This window comes from Micropterus dolomieu, linkage group LG14 (genome assembly GCF_021292245.1).
Source record: "Micropterus dolomieu isolate WLL.071019.BEF.003 ecotype Adirondacks linkage group LG14, ASM2129224v1, whole genome shotgun sequence".
In the NCBI taxonomy this organism is placed as follows: Eukaryota; Metazoa; Chordata; class Actinopteri; order Centrarchiformes; family Centrarchidae; genus Micropterus; species Micropterus dolomieu.
In genome coordinates, this window is record NC_060163.1 from 13,591,969 (window position 1) to 13,606,376 (window position 14,408).

At 41.0% G+C, this 14,408-nt stretch overlaps 1 protein-coding gene and 2 long non-coding RNA genes across 8 annotated transcripts in view; 1 reads left to right on the forward strand and 2 right to left on the reverse strand.

Moving 5' to 3' along the window:
* The window catches only part of LOC123982998 (MAGUK p55 subfamily member 3-like), a 23,145-nt gene extending 18,004 nt beyond the window's left edge, over window positions 1-5,141 (reverse strand). For 3 of the 5 annotated variants that reach the window (XM_046069051.1, XM_046069052.1, XM_046069049.1), the window contains exon 1: window positions 4,882-5,138. The gene's annotated coding sequence lies outside the window, so the exon portion shown is untranslated. Of the gene's footprint in view, window positions 1-4,881 lie in introns of all 5 variants that reach the window. The other 2 variants (XM_046069053.1, XM_046069050.1) reach the window with 2 other exon arrangements.
* Window positions 5,142-10,636: 5,495 nt separating this feature from the next.
* Window positions 10,637-13,464, reverse strand: LOC123983101. The gene is made up of 3 exons (XR_006828128.1): window positions 13,405-13,464; window positions 11,322-11,413; window positions 10,637-10,923 (listed from the first exon to the last, which is right to left on the reverse strand). It is a non-coding gene; the product is annotated as an uncharacterized LOC123983101 (long non-coding RNA).
* LOC123983100 overlaps window positions 13,193-14,408 on the forward strand; it is an 8,847-nt gene continuing 7,631 nt past the window's right edge. For both annotated transcript variants that reach the window (XR_006828127.1, XR_006828126.1), the window contains exon 1: window positions 13,193-13,305. This is a non-coding gene — a long non-coding RNA (uncharacterized LOC123983100). The remainder of the gene's footprint in view (window positions 13,306-14,408) is intronic.

Sequence of the window (14,408 nt, forward strand, 5' to 3'; positions counted from 1 at the left end):
CTGGTTGTTTGGGTGTTGACAGGTGTCTTTTATACAGGTAACGAGGTGAGGCAGGTGTATTTGATGTAGATAATTGGTTGGGATTGGGGCTGTGTCTTAAAGAAAGACTAACTGGCTTGTAGGAGCCAGAATACTTGCTGTTTGGTAGGGGGTCATATACTTGTTTTTCCTCATCAGATGGTTATCAATTTTTATAAATTCATATGATGTGATTTTCTGGAATTTTCTTTGGGATTCTGTCTTTCACTGTTAGAATGTACATATGATTAAAATTGTAGATTGTTGCATTCTTTGTAAGTGGGCAAACCTGCAAAATCAGCAAGGGGTCAAATACTTATTTCCCCCACTGTAACTAAACGAGTCATGATGAAGAAAAATATCCCTGCCTGAGCTTATGCTAATGCTGCCTAGCTTCACAGAGTAGCAGTAACTGGCATCTCAGCTTTCAACTGTACTGGAAAGAGTACAGGACTTTTACATATCAATGAACTGCCCTTACATTCAAGCCCGGGCCACAAAAGTTCACACAACACTGATTACGCCTATTACTGGCAGGTAAATCTCTCCGTATTTGCAGTAAAACAGATGTTTTAAATCTGGTGTCTCTGACGACATTCCTGCGCTGGTGAACCGGTAGTGATCTGTTTTTACTTCAACAAGCAACGATTGGTTTGCCAGAGCTGAAGCACCAATGAGCCTATATGTCAAAAGCATGTGTCAAAGGTGTTATGTAATTACTTTCACTGTCAGAACTGCATAAAATTACATATGTAAGTTATTAAATTGTGAAATAATTTATATAAAGATTTCAATATAAATATTAACACCACAGATATGAACTATGAACTGTGAATAGTTGAAATAAAGTCAAACAAGTTAAAATGGTCAAGAAAGCTGAAAGGACATTATAATTATGTAAGCTCTATCTTTCTGGGGAAATAAAATAATTAATCGAAATATGCGTAAAATTAAGGCATTCCAAGAAATTACAATACAAAATTTTTTAATGCTAATTTGTCCCTGATTCAAAGGAATTAAATCAAGTATTTATTGACGATATATTGAACATTTGCTGATGTAAACAAATGTGCATACACTGATGCACAATTGTTTACTAAACCCTCTGTTAGATTCACTGACTGTCTCTGGCTCTCCTGCTTCTGCTGAAAGCCAATGAAGCCATAAAACCCTGTCCTGCCCTGCAGCAAAGCGTGACCAGCTCACACCTAAAGGCCTGTCCTGTCAACCACCTCTCACTGAGGTCACCATGAGCTGTGTTCAGCTGCCCCCTTTTAATTTAACCGAAGGAGAAAAGAGGCATCTTTAGTTATTGAATTAGCTATGTAGTTTATGAGAGATGCAATATTTATAGTTGTCAATCAATCAATCACAGGCCACAAATCCCTCATTAAGATGCAGCACACTCAGGCATCCACATGCTTATTTCTGTAGAGCACAAAACAGAAGAATGGTTTGTATTTGCTTAGTGCAACGTTATTTGTGTAAATTAAAACCAGCTGACAGTGTCCCTGAAGCTTTTTATCTGTTACACAGTTTGATTGCCAGACTGAAAACTCTACTGCTTCTGTAATTACTCCTCCCTGCCTTTGTAGTGTCCTCTAGACATTATTATTTCTAAATTTAGAGGGGAATAATCTTAATGTCTGGATTACAAACTCAAAATCCAGCACTTTCCTTGCCTTAAAATGAAAGGTGTTTATCCTGTCTGTTGTGCTATCACACAACCATACTCCATTGAGAAAACTTGGTTCGAGCAACAAAGCTCACAGTTCTCGGGGTAAATCCTCTCACCCTTTTCCCTGCTTTCATTCAGCCCTCCTCCCTGCACACTTGGCCAACGTTCCTGACCTTCTTTCTCTCCACCTCTTCCTCCCTCCATCCAACTCGCTCTAATTACAAGACGCTAAGAAGAGCTTAAAGCAAACATCTTTCTGTTTTTTTCTGAGTCTATCGTCTAAATACTTAAGGTTCCCTCCGGCCATATGGTGGTGTTTTATCTTTGGGGGTCTTAGCCACGTTAGCGGAGTGATGCAATCGGTTTGTCAGTTTGTCAGTTTTGCCCAGACTGAAATCTCTCTACAAATATTGTGTGGATTGCCATAATATTTGGTTCACACATCCATGTCCCCCTCATGATAAATCGTAGTAACTTTTATGGTCCAGACACTTTGGTTTCTGACCAAATACCAGTAAAACTAATGCCACTCCCATCAGCCTCAGCTGGTTGGCTACTTTGTGTTTAGTGTTAATTAGCAAATGTTAGCACACTAACACTAAACTAAGATGGTTAACATGGTAAACATTACACCTAAACATCAGCATATTAGCATTGTCATTGTGAGCATGTTAGCATGTTGACCCTGCTGTCTTGTTACCTGTTCAGACAAAACACGCAAGTGGAAGACGCCATCTTGGTCTTTGGGAACTTGCGATTGACATTTTTATAGACAGAATCTCAAGGACTCTAATAAAAAATATTTGATCTTGTTTGCCACAAAACTCCTAAAGGCTCACTAGTATTGTGATATTGTGATGCAGGACGGCTGGCAGGGTCTTCATGGCAGCACAGTAGAATTGTCAGCTGTGTGTTCTTTATTGTTTTGCTATTGGTTTTTAACATTATTTCATGTTTCTACTCATGGTTTCACCCCTGGCTGTTGGTGCTCACATGAGTGTGCTGGATCATGACAACATTTCACAGTCACGTCCTCTTCTTTATGCCTCATGCTGTGTATCACAGAGCTTTAAGGTTTATGGCCGACAGTAAAATCCTCACTGATGGTCCTTTTTATGCTTCGACTGAGTTTTCCAGCTGGTCAACTTTGCCCCTGGTGTCTCTGCCTCTCTGTCGTTTTGCTTCACAAATCTTGAGGATTGTGACAAGAATATTCATCCTACTACTAAACAAGGCACTGGCACAATCTACAGTCAAGTCAGTGTAGTACTTTATTATAGTGACATTGTGTTCGGAGAGCTTAACCTCATGTCACTGTTCTCTCCACACACGCACAAACGCCACCTGTTTGCCAGACTCATTTTGGTCCCGAGAGGGAGACGGAGAGGGGCGAGGTCGCCGACACACTGCTGATGCCATCTGCCCGCCACTCTGTGTGTGTGTGTATGTGTGTAGTGCACCACCACCTACGATGCCACCCACATGGCTGATCTTACATATTTGGATGATTTCATTCCAATGTCCGTTTGGGGAAAAAAAAGTTGCCTGCTGTACATTTCGCAGAGGTATTAGGATAATCTACAGCAATTCCACAAAAGCTTTACAGTGTGTTTCTATTCTCTTTACATCTGCATCCCACAAAGCATAATTTACACTGTGAAATGTCAAACTGTGGACAAGATGCCCATCATTATTCAACCAATAGTCCAAAACTCAAATAGGCTATATTTATTTTAAAATGATATGGCCTATGATGAAGAAAAGCAGCAAATCGTCTCAGTTGAGAAGCTTGAATCAGAGAATGCTGCCAAGGGGAAAAAAAATGTGCTTTAAAAGAAAGAAACAAAATACTCAATTGTTGGCAGTTCTTTGAGATTTAGTATACATTTTAAAAACTGTGCTAGGATAAAAAAAATGTTTAAAACACACGCTGGAAATAAAATAAAACAAAAACTGTAGTGCAGAGGAGGTCAGGAGCCAGACAGCTTTTAAGAGGCTTATGAGAATAACACTTCAGAACACCTCCAACACGCCCACTCTGAGACCCAGCAGGATGAAGAATCACTTCTAGTTTTGGGAGATTGAATTTGGCTCTGTGTCTCTGAGGTGAAGGAAACCCGCCGTGTGTGTGTGTGTGTGCGTCTTCTTTCTCTCTCTCTCAAGGCAATCTCAGGTTTTTTTCACAGCCGAATAGGTTTTAGGGGCAGAGGCGAAGGGCCTCGACATGTTGGTAGAGGCTTTTGACTGGTGGCTAGTGTTAAACTTTAAACAATGTCTCTCCCAAACCAATGAATCTAGTTCATTTACATGAAAAAAAACAAGAAAACATTTTTACTAGGTATGGGTGATGGCAAAAAATTTTATCACAATAAAAATTTTCATACATTCGATGACGATAATTATCACGATAATTGTCAAATCATTATTTCGTTCAAGTTTAAAGGCTGATTTTTGCTCCTAAGTGGAAGTTGAAGAAACCAGATGGTCATTGGTTTTTCAGTCCCTTTTCCTCAACAAAATAAATATCTTAATAGAAAAATTTTAATGCTGATTTGTCCCTGATTCAAAGGAATTAAATCAAGTATTTATTGACGATATATTGAACATTTGCTGATGTAAACAAATGTGCATACACTGATGCACAATTGTTTACTAAACCCTCTGTTAGATTCACTGACTGTCTCTGGCTCTTCTGCTTCTGCTGAAAGCCAATGAAGCCATAAAACCCTGTCCTGCCCTGCAGCAAAGCGTGACCAGCTCACACCTAAAGGCCTGTCCTGTCAACCACCTCTCACTGAGGTCACCATGAGCTGTGTTCAGCTGCCCCCTTTTAATTTAACCGAAGGAGAAAAGAGGCATCTTTAGTTATTGAATTAGCTATGTAGTTTATGAGAGATGCAATATTTATAGTTGTCAATCAATCAATCACAGGCCACAAATCCCTCATTAAGATGCAGCACAGTCAGGCATCCACATGCTTGAACTCAAACCCAAATAATAAAAATGTATTTCTGTAGAGCACAAAACAGATGAATGATTTGTATTTGCTTAGTGCAACCTTATTTGTGTAAATTAAGACCAGCTGACAGTGTCCCTGAAAATATAGACTTCTCTTTGTCAGACACACAAACAGTGGTACAGAGGTGCACAGAGTTAAGTCAGTGCACGTTACAAAGCGCCCTTACCTTGTTGACGCTCCTTTCAGCCTCCGCGTGCGTTTCTCTCTCTGTTGTCTGTCCCTCTCTCAACCCCGACACCGCTTCGGTTATGACACGAGACTGCTCTCCTTTTGTGCCTCTCTCTTTCTTCTTTCTCTGTGTTCCACTGTCCACTGTCTTCAGCTGACGGACAAACGTATGGTTTTCTTTTTCTTCTCCATCCAATCTGTCGCTTAATGTGCCTCCCCTTCCCCCCTCTGTCAGTCAGGTTGCTCTCGCCCTCGCGCTCTCTCCCTCGCTCTCTCTGCCTGCGCTGCCTTCAGGTCCTCCTCGTAATCGACAACATCCAACAGTGACAGAGGAAATAAATAGGCTAATGTTGCTGTTGTGTTTGAGTGCCATTAACTGGGCAGAAAATGAGAAAAAGGGAAATGTGCATTAGCTAAGGGTGGACCACCTATTTAGCAAGGCACCCAGGTTTATTGCATTGTTTAGCTTTTGGTAAATAAATGTAATTACTTAAGTACAACATGAAATAAGGCGTGTCCTGCATTATTATAGCATCTTGAGGCCCTTGTCTTGCAGAGCGGTGTCAAGTCAAAATCTACAGTGTTATGCAGTGTTTACTTGGTATATATTCTGACAGGTTATTCCACCCCTGACATATAATCATTGTTGACTATAAATTTAAAGTAGTTTTATGGTGTGTAGTAAATTATTTTGTTAAGTAAAAAATTTTAAAAAAGATATTTGGAATTACAAAAAAACCCCTGTTATTTCCAATTGTTCGTATAACTGCGTGGCCAATATAAATGAGGAAGGCAGCCAGGCGGAGCCGGCCCTAGACCTTCGTGGGGCCCTAATCAAAATTTTGTTGGAGGCCCCTCTGACTGTCAGGCGTTGTCACTATACATGACACAAAAACAACATCTCTTGTTTTTAAATAAGACCCGACAAATCTTTCTTATATTCTTTAAACCTGCCATGTTTGTTTAGCACAAAAACACCAAAGCAAATGTCTTAAACCTACTTGGCAGTAATGCTGATTATAATTAAAATAAATAACCAGACTATATTCTATATTATTATATCTACTGTTTTTGATGTCAAACAGGAAACATATGATACCACCAGTGCTACTGAGCTTAATGGCAGTGCGAGACCCAGTAGACACTGATGAATGTAGTTCTGAATAAAAAGACTGATAAACTGATTATGACTGAACAAATTAAATCTTTAATAACAGCCAAACAAGAGTTTAAGAGACAAAAACTACAAAACAGTTGATAGCATCATTTTTCTCAACCAGCTTCTTTATGAGTGAGCTAAACATGTAATAATAAAAAAGCATTTTACTGTATGAGTGTCTTTTTGGAAAAGTCAAAATGTCTCTGTCAACCTGTGCTGGTTTACTGCTCACCACATAAACGTATAATTGGTCACTAAGGACTAATGGCCAGTGAGCTGGATCCCCTGGAGGAGTAGAAACTGGGGAGCCAGGTGTGGTAGTAAGCATGATGGTACTGCTCTCCAATTCAGTTGGCACAGGTAGACCTAAGAGTGTTGTGGTGGCAGCCCGGCTGACGGTGAGTGTCCTGTTTTTTTTCTCCTTTCTATCAGTTATTCTGCCTTTTCCTTGGTTTTCTGTTCTCTGCCTGCCTCCCTGTGTTTTCTCCCCTGTGTGTGCTCTCTCTCTCCCTCTGCTCCTGAGCCCAGCCAACAACCTGCACCTGCACCTCATCAGCCACCTCGTCAGCCTGCCACACCTGCCAGTAATCAACCTCATCCCTGCCTGTATTTCAACCCCGGTTCTCCACACCACTCTTGCTTGATCGTCGTTGCTCCATACCCGGTGCCACCTCTGTGTTCAGGCTCTCATGTTTCTTGTTTTATTTTGCTCTCATTTTCCCTGTACTTTGTCGCTCCAGTCACTAACCCTGTCTTTCTGTCTGTTTTCCCTCCCAGGTTCCCTCATCCTCGTCATCCGTTCTGTCAGCTGGGCTCATCCTCCGGACCTCTCTTCTTCGTGCTTCCCCCACGGCATCCTCCCAGTTCTCCCCTGCATCCTCCCTTCCTCGGTCCCAGTGTTCCCCGGCTCCCTGGTCCCAGCCCCGTCAGTTTCTCTGTGCCAGTGTTTCCCCGGCATCCTCCTCTCCCTCCACTCCAGTCCCTCAACCCCCTTTTTCCCTAAATAAACCTTCGCTCAGAGCACTGCGTGTGGGTCCTCTCTGTCCCCACACCACACCACCCTCGTAACAATGAGGAAGATTAACACAGAAATAAGTTGACATGTTTATACACTGGATGTTCCTAGAGGTGAATAGTTGTTCATTTATTGTTGATGTAGGCCTAAATGTACCAGCATTGTCAGCTTCTTGGATGATGGCAATGATGGAGGTGGTTAATGGACCTGCTATGAAATAGATCGGAGATCTGGAGGATGTTATAATGTAAGACAATCTGCAAGAGTTTGATGCTCTCCTTTAAAAAATTGACTTTAGATAAGCTGTCTTTTTAACACTGGCAGCATTGGAGGAGGCTCCATGATGTTGCTCAATAATCAGTCCTTTAAAACAGCTACTACAGACTCCCTATCTGACAGAATTGATTTATAATCAAAGAACAGGGCATCTCTATAGGTTTAACTAAAACGCATAACTTACCAGCAGTGTCAGCTTCTTGGGTGACATGACCGTGTTGAAACCTGCCCTATCTGGTATGGTATAATAATACTATACCAATTTTATGCAGTTTTTAAAAGTTGTGATGCTAATCGCAGTTAGTATGTTAGCAAGTATAGTGTTAGCATTGTTAATACCAGCTAACTAAGGCTGATGTAAGACCTTTAGTGCAGATTATCTAAAAATACAGGCATAGGAAAATGGAGCCTGTGGGCTTATGTACCTTTGTCTTCATGCCTCCTCTCTTCTTCAAGGCTTTTCTGTTTACACAAGCTTACGCTTGTACCGAGAGCCCATACCATGAGTATTTTTATTTTTTGACATAATGTTTGAACATAATGTTCATCTGATTTTTTCTTTTCTTGGCAGAAATGGGCTTCCATACAAACAATAATCTAATGTAAACCCAATAATGCTATCTCTATTGGGCTGCGGAACTGGCTTTACAGTTCTTTTGTATAAACATTTAGATATGTCATAAATGTGATAAATTAAGTTTAATGAAAATGTTCATCCTTTAATTACAACAAATATTAAAATAAAACTATTTGCCTCAGCACACATAGCCCAACTTGCTAAAAAAAAAAATAAAAAAATCACTTCTTGGCCACTCACGAACTGTGAAATTGTCATTGTTGGATCATTCATGAGAACTAAGGGATGGTACAATTTCTGACAGCTCTTGAAGGCAGCACAGTGTGCACACATGCTGCAAGCTGCATGTCTCTTTGGTCCGCCCCTCTCAAATCCATCTATTCCTTTTCATCCCCTCCATCCATGTCGCTTGTCTCTCAGTGAGCGGTACGGTTCATGTTTTGACAGTCAGAGATGCCTTTCAGGGGACCAGTGGTAAGAAAACACGAACTATGAATCATCATGGACCACAACATAGGAACGCACCAGTCACAGCTCCCTTTACATTCCTACCTATTATGATTCCATGTTTCCCCAGCCTCTCTATTGTTTTTTCCCACTTTTCTTTTGTCCCTTTGCTCCTCTGGTTGGCCTGGTTGTTGCAAAGAGACCTTGATGTACTCAGACATTTATGAGGAGCAGAGTCAGTGCTGCTGCTCTGTGATCACAATCTCAAATTGTGGCTCTCTGCGTGATTAAATAGATGATGACAAAAGCATTTCATCTCAGCTCAGTGGGTCAGATACAGTAGCTGTGGGATCAGTGTCCTATCTGTGATGAGCAGAGTGGATAACACCAGTGGGAGCCTCAGTCTTGTCAGAATAGATAAGAATAAGAATAAGAAAAAGTTTATTGCACAGGAACGCTGAAGTACAGGTACATTGGAATTCTTGTGTGTATCTCAGAGTCATCTATAAATAAGGTATAGTATATACTGTATCTATAAATCAAAAAATATAAAAGGTATTTACATGTAAACACATACTTATAAATACTTATTGCATGTTATTTATTGCACATGTTAGAGGTGAGTTCTTAGTATTGTGGGATCAGATAGTGGTCAGTAAGGAGTGAGGTATTTTTTTCCCTCCTGAATGTCCTGTGCCACAAGCCAGTGGCTGGAAAGAAGTTTTTGTGGAAGCGGACTTTGAGTGCTGATACTCACAGGCCTGCGCTGTCTCAGGTTGTGGCCTGATTTCCCCCACTTAAACAGAGTGTGAGCTGGGTGATGTTTGTCCCTGAGGATGCCCTGTGCTCTTCTCCTGCAACGCCAGGTTTTCCAGACAATTCATGGCAACTGGTGTGAGGGCCACGGGTCTGAAGTCATTCATTGTGGTTGTGTTGGGTTTTTTGGGGACCGGTACAATAACAGAGGACTTAAAGGTGCGTGGAACTGTTTCTTGTGAGAGAGAGGAGTTAAAGATGTCTGTATACACTTCCGATAGTTGTTCTGCGCAGGCCTTCAGGACTCTTGTTGCCACACGGTCAGGTCCTACTGTCATGCAGGGGTTCACCTGCCTCAGAACCCGGAGGACCTGTGTGTGCGTCAGCTGGAGAGCATTCTCTTCTGGGTCACAGGGGGCCTTTTGGGCAGTATCTCTGTTGTGCTGGTCAAATGTGGTGTAAAAGCTGTTGTCTGGTAGAGCAGCATCCTGGGTCACAGTTCTGTTTGGCTCCGTTCTGCAGTTGGTAATTGATTGGATTCCCTGCCACATGCTGCTATTGTTGTTTTCCCTGTAGCAAGTCCTTCAGTGTATGTTCTCTTGGCAGCCCGGATGGAGTTTTGGAGCTTGTATCGGGCATGCCTTTATTCCATGATGTTCCCTGACTTGAAAGCTGTGCACCGGTTTCTGATTTTATTGTGTACTTCCGCATTGAACCAGGGCTTCTGATTGGGAAACAACCGAAGAGTCCGGGTAGGGATGCAAATTGAAGTGCACCAGTCAATGTAGCTACTGACAGTATCTGTGCAATCGTATATGTTATCTGTTGCTGGCTTAAAAATGTTCATATCTGTGGCCTCCAAACAGCCCTGCAATTCTGCCAGTGCATCCTCCGTCCACATCTTCACAGTCCTCACTGTGACTGGGTTGGCTTTGAGCCTCTTGGTGTAGGTGGGCTGTAGCAGGATTGCAAGGTGTTCACATTTTCTAAAATGTGACTTGGCGACAGCAATATAGGCATTTGTGATGTACTGTAGCATTTGTCCAAGGAGCTGTCTCCCCTGGTGGGGAAGTTGACAAACTGGTGGACACATGTATTAAAATCTCCCAGGATAAGAACAGCAGCATCTGGGTATGCTTTCTCACGTCTGCTAATCATATTGTGCCGTTCTCTGAGTGCATTGTCCTCCTTAGCTGAGGGGGGTACATACATTAGACAATACACTGCAGTTCTCTGGGCAGATAAAATGGTCTGCACCTCAGAGAATGACAAATGTGCACTGTCGCACAAAGAAGTACAAGTACAAGCAAGAGAGAGATTGTAATAGCAGTAGTATCAGGAGCTTACTCTAAAGGGCTTAAAGTAAAAAAAAAAGTAATTAATGTGACTTCTCATACTTTTTGCAGTCCAATCATTACACTTTTACTGATATGCATTGATGATAATAGCAGTTTTAATAACTTTTTCACATAAAAATTTTGATAAATTATAAAACAAACTAATCAGAAACACAGAATTTACAAGATGCTTTTTATTAAACAGTTTTGTTTTACACAAATATTGAAATTAAAATAAGGCATGTAGCTGACACAAAATATATTTTTCTTTTACAAACTTGGTTGATTTGATCCAGGTCTGTCAAGTGTTCGAAATGCTCTGCTTGTTGAGCTGTGCAGTTGATTCAGTAATGCTACGTCTTGCGCTGAGAGTGAATGAGGTCAGTCCTGAAACGTGGCCCAGTCCAACCTCTGAGGTGCAATAAAGGGTCGCATCAAACGTCAGAGTCTGAAGCGGCTTTGAGCATGTTCTCCTTTTGGAAGATCACAATGATTAACAAAAACTGAAACAATGAGACATACATAAAGACTTTATGGTCACCATGACCAGAAGTTCCCAAAAGCCTCCTAAAACAAGGCAGACACATTGAAAATAAGCTAAATGGTACTAAATACTAAATACTAAACTAGGATGATCACACAACAAAACAATTAAAAACGGTTCTGCAGTTCTGTCAGTAACACCGGGAGAGCTGTTTTGACATCTACTCTTAGATAATGATTTAAAGACAATGAGATTTAGTAGTAGTAGTAGTATTACCATTATCAATATTATTATTATTATTTATGTATTTTAAATCTTCATTTGCATCAGTGTGCTATGATACTTTCAAACCTTCAGATATTAGATACGGACAAATGTGAAACCGACCTTGTTGGCAGTAGCAGGTTTGGTTACACTTCTTGTGGGCTCGTTCACAACTTGAATTTCTTCCACATATATTAGGGATTATTAATGTACCCCTGAGGAAGGAAACACAGGAACTCAAGACTCTGCTAATGAAAATATATCAAAATATAAAACTTCTATAAAAGTGATGTGTTGCATTGGATCGCCATGTCATTTAGCATTACATTTTTATATTTCTCAGTACAAAATTAATGAATTATAGGCATCTCATTTGACTCATGACAAAATAAACAAAATAAAAACAGAAACAAGTATTACAGCAAATTCATATCAAACATATTTAAATGAATTTGGATATTGCAGCAGGGGAAGTTACATTGGATAGTCAATAGACATGTTAATCAGAGCATCCCCATTGGTTATTCAGTAGAACCTGTGAAATATGGGACAAAAGTAGCCTTCTTGTAACTGTAGGTTTGTTTTGTACCTGTAGAATCGATGAGTACCTTTCAGATAGGCCTACGCATTCAACATTTCCACACAGCTACAAAACATTTTCACAAGTATAAAACTTTTCCACACAGCTACAGTACATTTGGGACAGTAGACCTATTTATTCCATAGGCCTACTGCTCTGGTTGCCAAAAGAAGTCCGGCTCCATTAGAAATAATGGTAAAATGACCCTACTTCTCACCTCATTCGTTACTAGGGCTGGCCCGGATGTCATTTTTTGAGCTTCGACGCTTCAACAGTAATTAAGAGCGAATAATCGAAGCTTCGCCCCCCGCGGCGGCGCTCTGCGGTCCCTTTAGGGTGATTGTTTAAACCTGTTTTTTCACGAGCTACAGCTATGAGCAGAAGAAGGATAAATGCACACTAAGTTCTGCTGAGTGAGGGAGGATCGGATGGGGGAGAGATAGCAGCGGTATGGGTGCGCAAGTCTGTCTGTGTGTGCGTGTGTGAGAGAAAAAGAAAAAAAGAGAGACCGCTCCGTTTATTTATTCTCATAGCTAGGTAACTGAATGATTATTACCAAATCTTTGTTTTTAACTTTGTTATAGCACGGCTAGCAAACCCAAGTGCAGGACAAAGAAAGGGAGAAATATTTATTGCGGGGTTAAAAGGATCGTGGGCCTATATTGAGCAGGTGAAGAGCAGGCAGAGTGAAAATCGATGCGTGCCGAACCGCGTTGATGGCTGCTGTACAGAGCAGGGGGAACCGTAGCTGAGAGTCCATATGAGAGTCTGAACCGAGCAGGTCTAGAGCCGAATCCGGGAATAGTTTAGCCAGGCAGGGGTCCAGGTGGAGAGCGCACGGGATAGCGGTGTTTCCGGTAGCGGAACTAAATCTAACACGTTATTATGAAAAATTCACTTTTAATTTTAATTATAGCGACAAAATGGTCTTCTTCTACAATCGGCCTAATATAATTAGGCTTAGGCCTATTTAAATGCTTCATTTTGTTGCTGTTTGTTTACAGTTTGATACTGATTTTTGAAATTTGACTGTTTTGATCTGTAATGAAATTAAGCAACTGTAAAATGAATAAACACCATAACTTCCACACTACTGCTGTCATCACTCAGTTTAAAGTGCTCCCACACAGCTGAAGGCTTCATTTCGTTTTCCCTTTGAGTGTTACGTTCGCTGCTGTCGGCGGAGGTCAGGCGCGCGAAAAAAACCTCAATAATCTCATAATTGAAAATCGAATGTGTATCCAACAGTCGAATATTCGGGTCCAGCCCTATTTATTACTACCTCAGTAAACACTTTCCTAATGAGTTTATGGTCTTCTTCAATACAACATGATGTTCATTTAGTAAATTATGGTCCCATTTCGAGGAAAATAGACCATAAAGCAGAGTATGCTTTATGGTTGATTGACAAGTCATTACCATGACGACCTGTCAATCAGGCGAGAGTGACTCATACCCAGGGCACTGTGTAAATTTAACCAGCGCCATTGAAAAAGCATATTAGGAGCTGGCTGTTCACTTTCTCTGGTGAGTACATTTAGTTTAGTTTTAAGACTGTTGATCGCTAGACAAAGTTGTCAGCCCTGTTAAAATTACAGTTAGGCCTACCGTGACTTACAGACGCACCTTGTTAAGCAAGCTAGCTAGCTCCACACACGGCTGACAGCTCCACCGTCTCGTCCAAATATGGTCACGTCCGGTACCGCTGGTTGCAAAATAACATGGCGGCGCCCTATCGGCCAAACTCAAGGCTTCAAAACGACGGTCCACAAACCAACGGGTGACGTCACGATAACTATGTCCATTTCTTATATAGGCCTACAGTCTATGTTCACCACCCTCTGTTTTCAACGCATTTGGTTAGTCTCTGAAAACTATTAAGACCCATATAGGAGTCACCTGATTTTGTTTTCAATTCCTGGTTGTCATTAAAGTAGCAGGTACCTCCATTTTGACACCGACATTGTGGGGGCATGGTGGGCGGTGGATCAAACCCTGATTTACTATTCTTATGATACTTAGCTTCATGTTACTTCCTACTAGGAATTTCATTCTGTTGAATCTCTGCTCTCATTAGATTCACTGACTTCTTCAGTGTCAGTGTGAATTTATTGATGTGTTGAGGTGGGAGAAAATTATGTAAGTTGTATCAGTATTGCTATGATTAGGGTCACAGATTCATTTCTCCAACATCAATACATGTGTTATGATACCCTGTGTTTTTACAAGACGTAATGAGGAAAATAAATCGGTCTGCATCTCCACGGTCTACACAACATCCTGCAGAAACAGAGCAAGGATTAGAGGTCTGGGTTCAAGAGTGGGTTAAAGCGCCTTCCTTTCAGATTTTTCTTGACATAAGAGCTAGATTGTCTGTCATTTCTGCTGTAGCATGAATGTGAATTTCCACAGGAGAAAAATCCAAAAAATGTCTGCCACATGCCACCAGTGTTTCAATCCTCCTATTAGCAAATGAAATTAAACCAGGTATGCAATTTACAGCACAGAGTGAAAAGATATCCAACTACCAACTACATCTACCATCATGTCATTAATAACAACTCAGAAATAAGTTGTGCTGTATGTGCAGCCTCTTTATTATATGTATTTAAGTGAAGTCAAGAAAATCA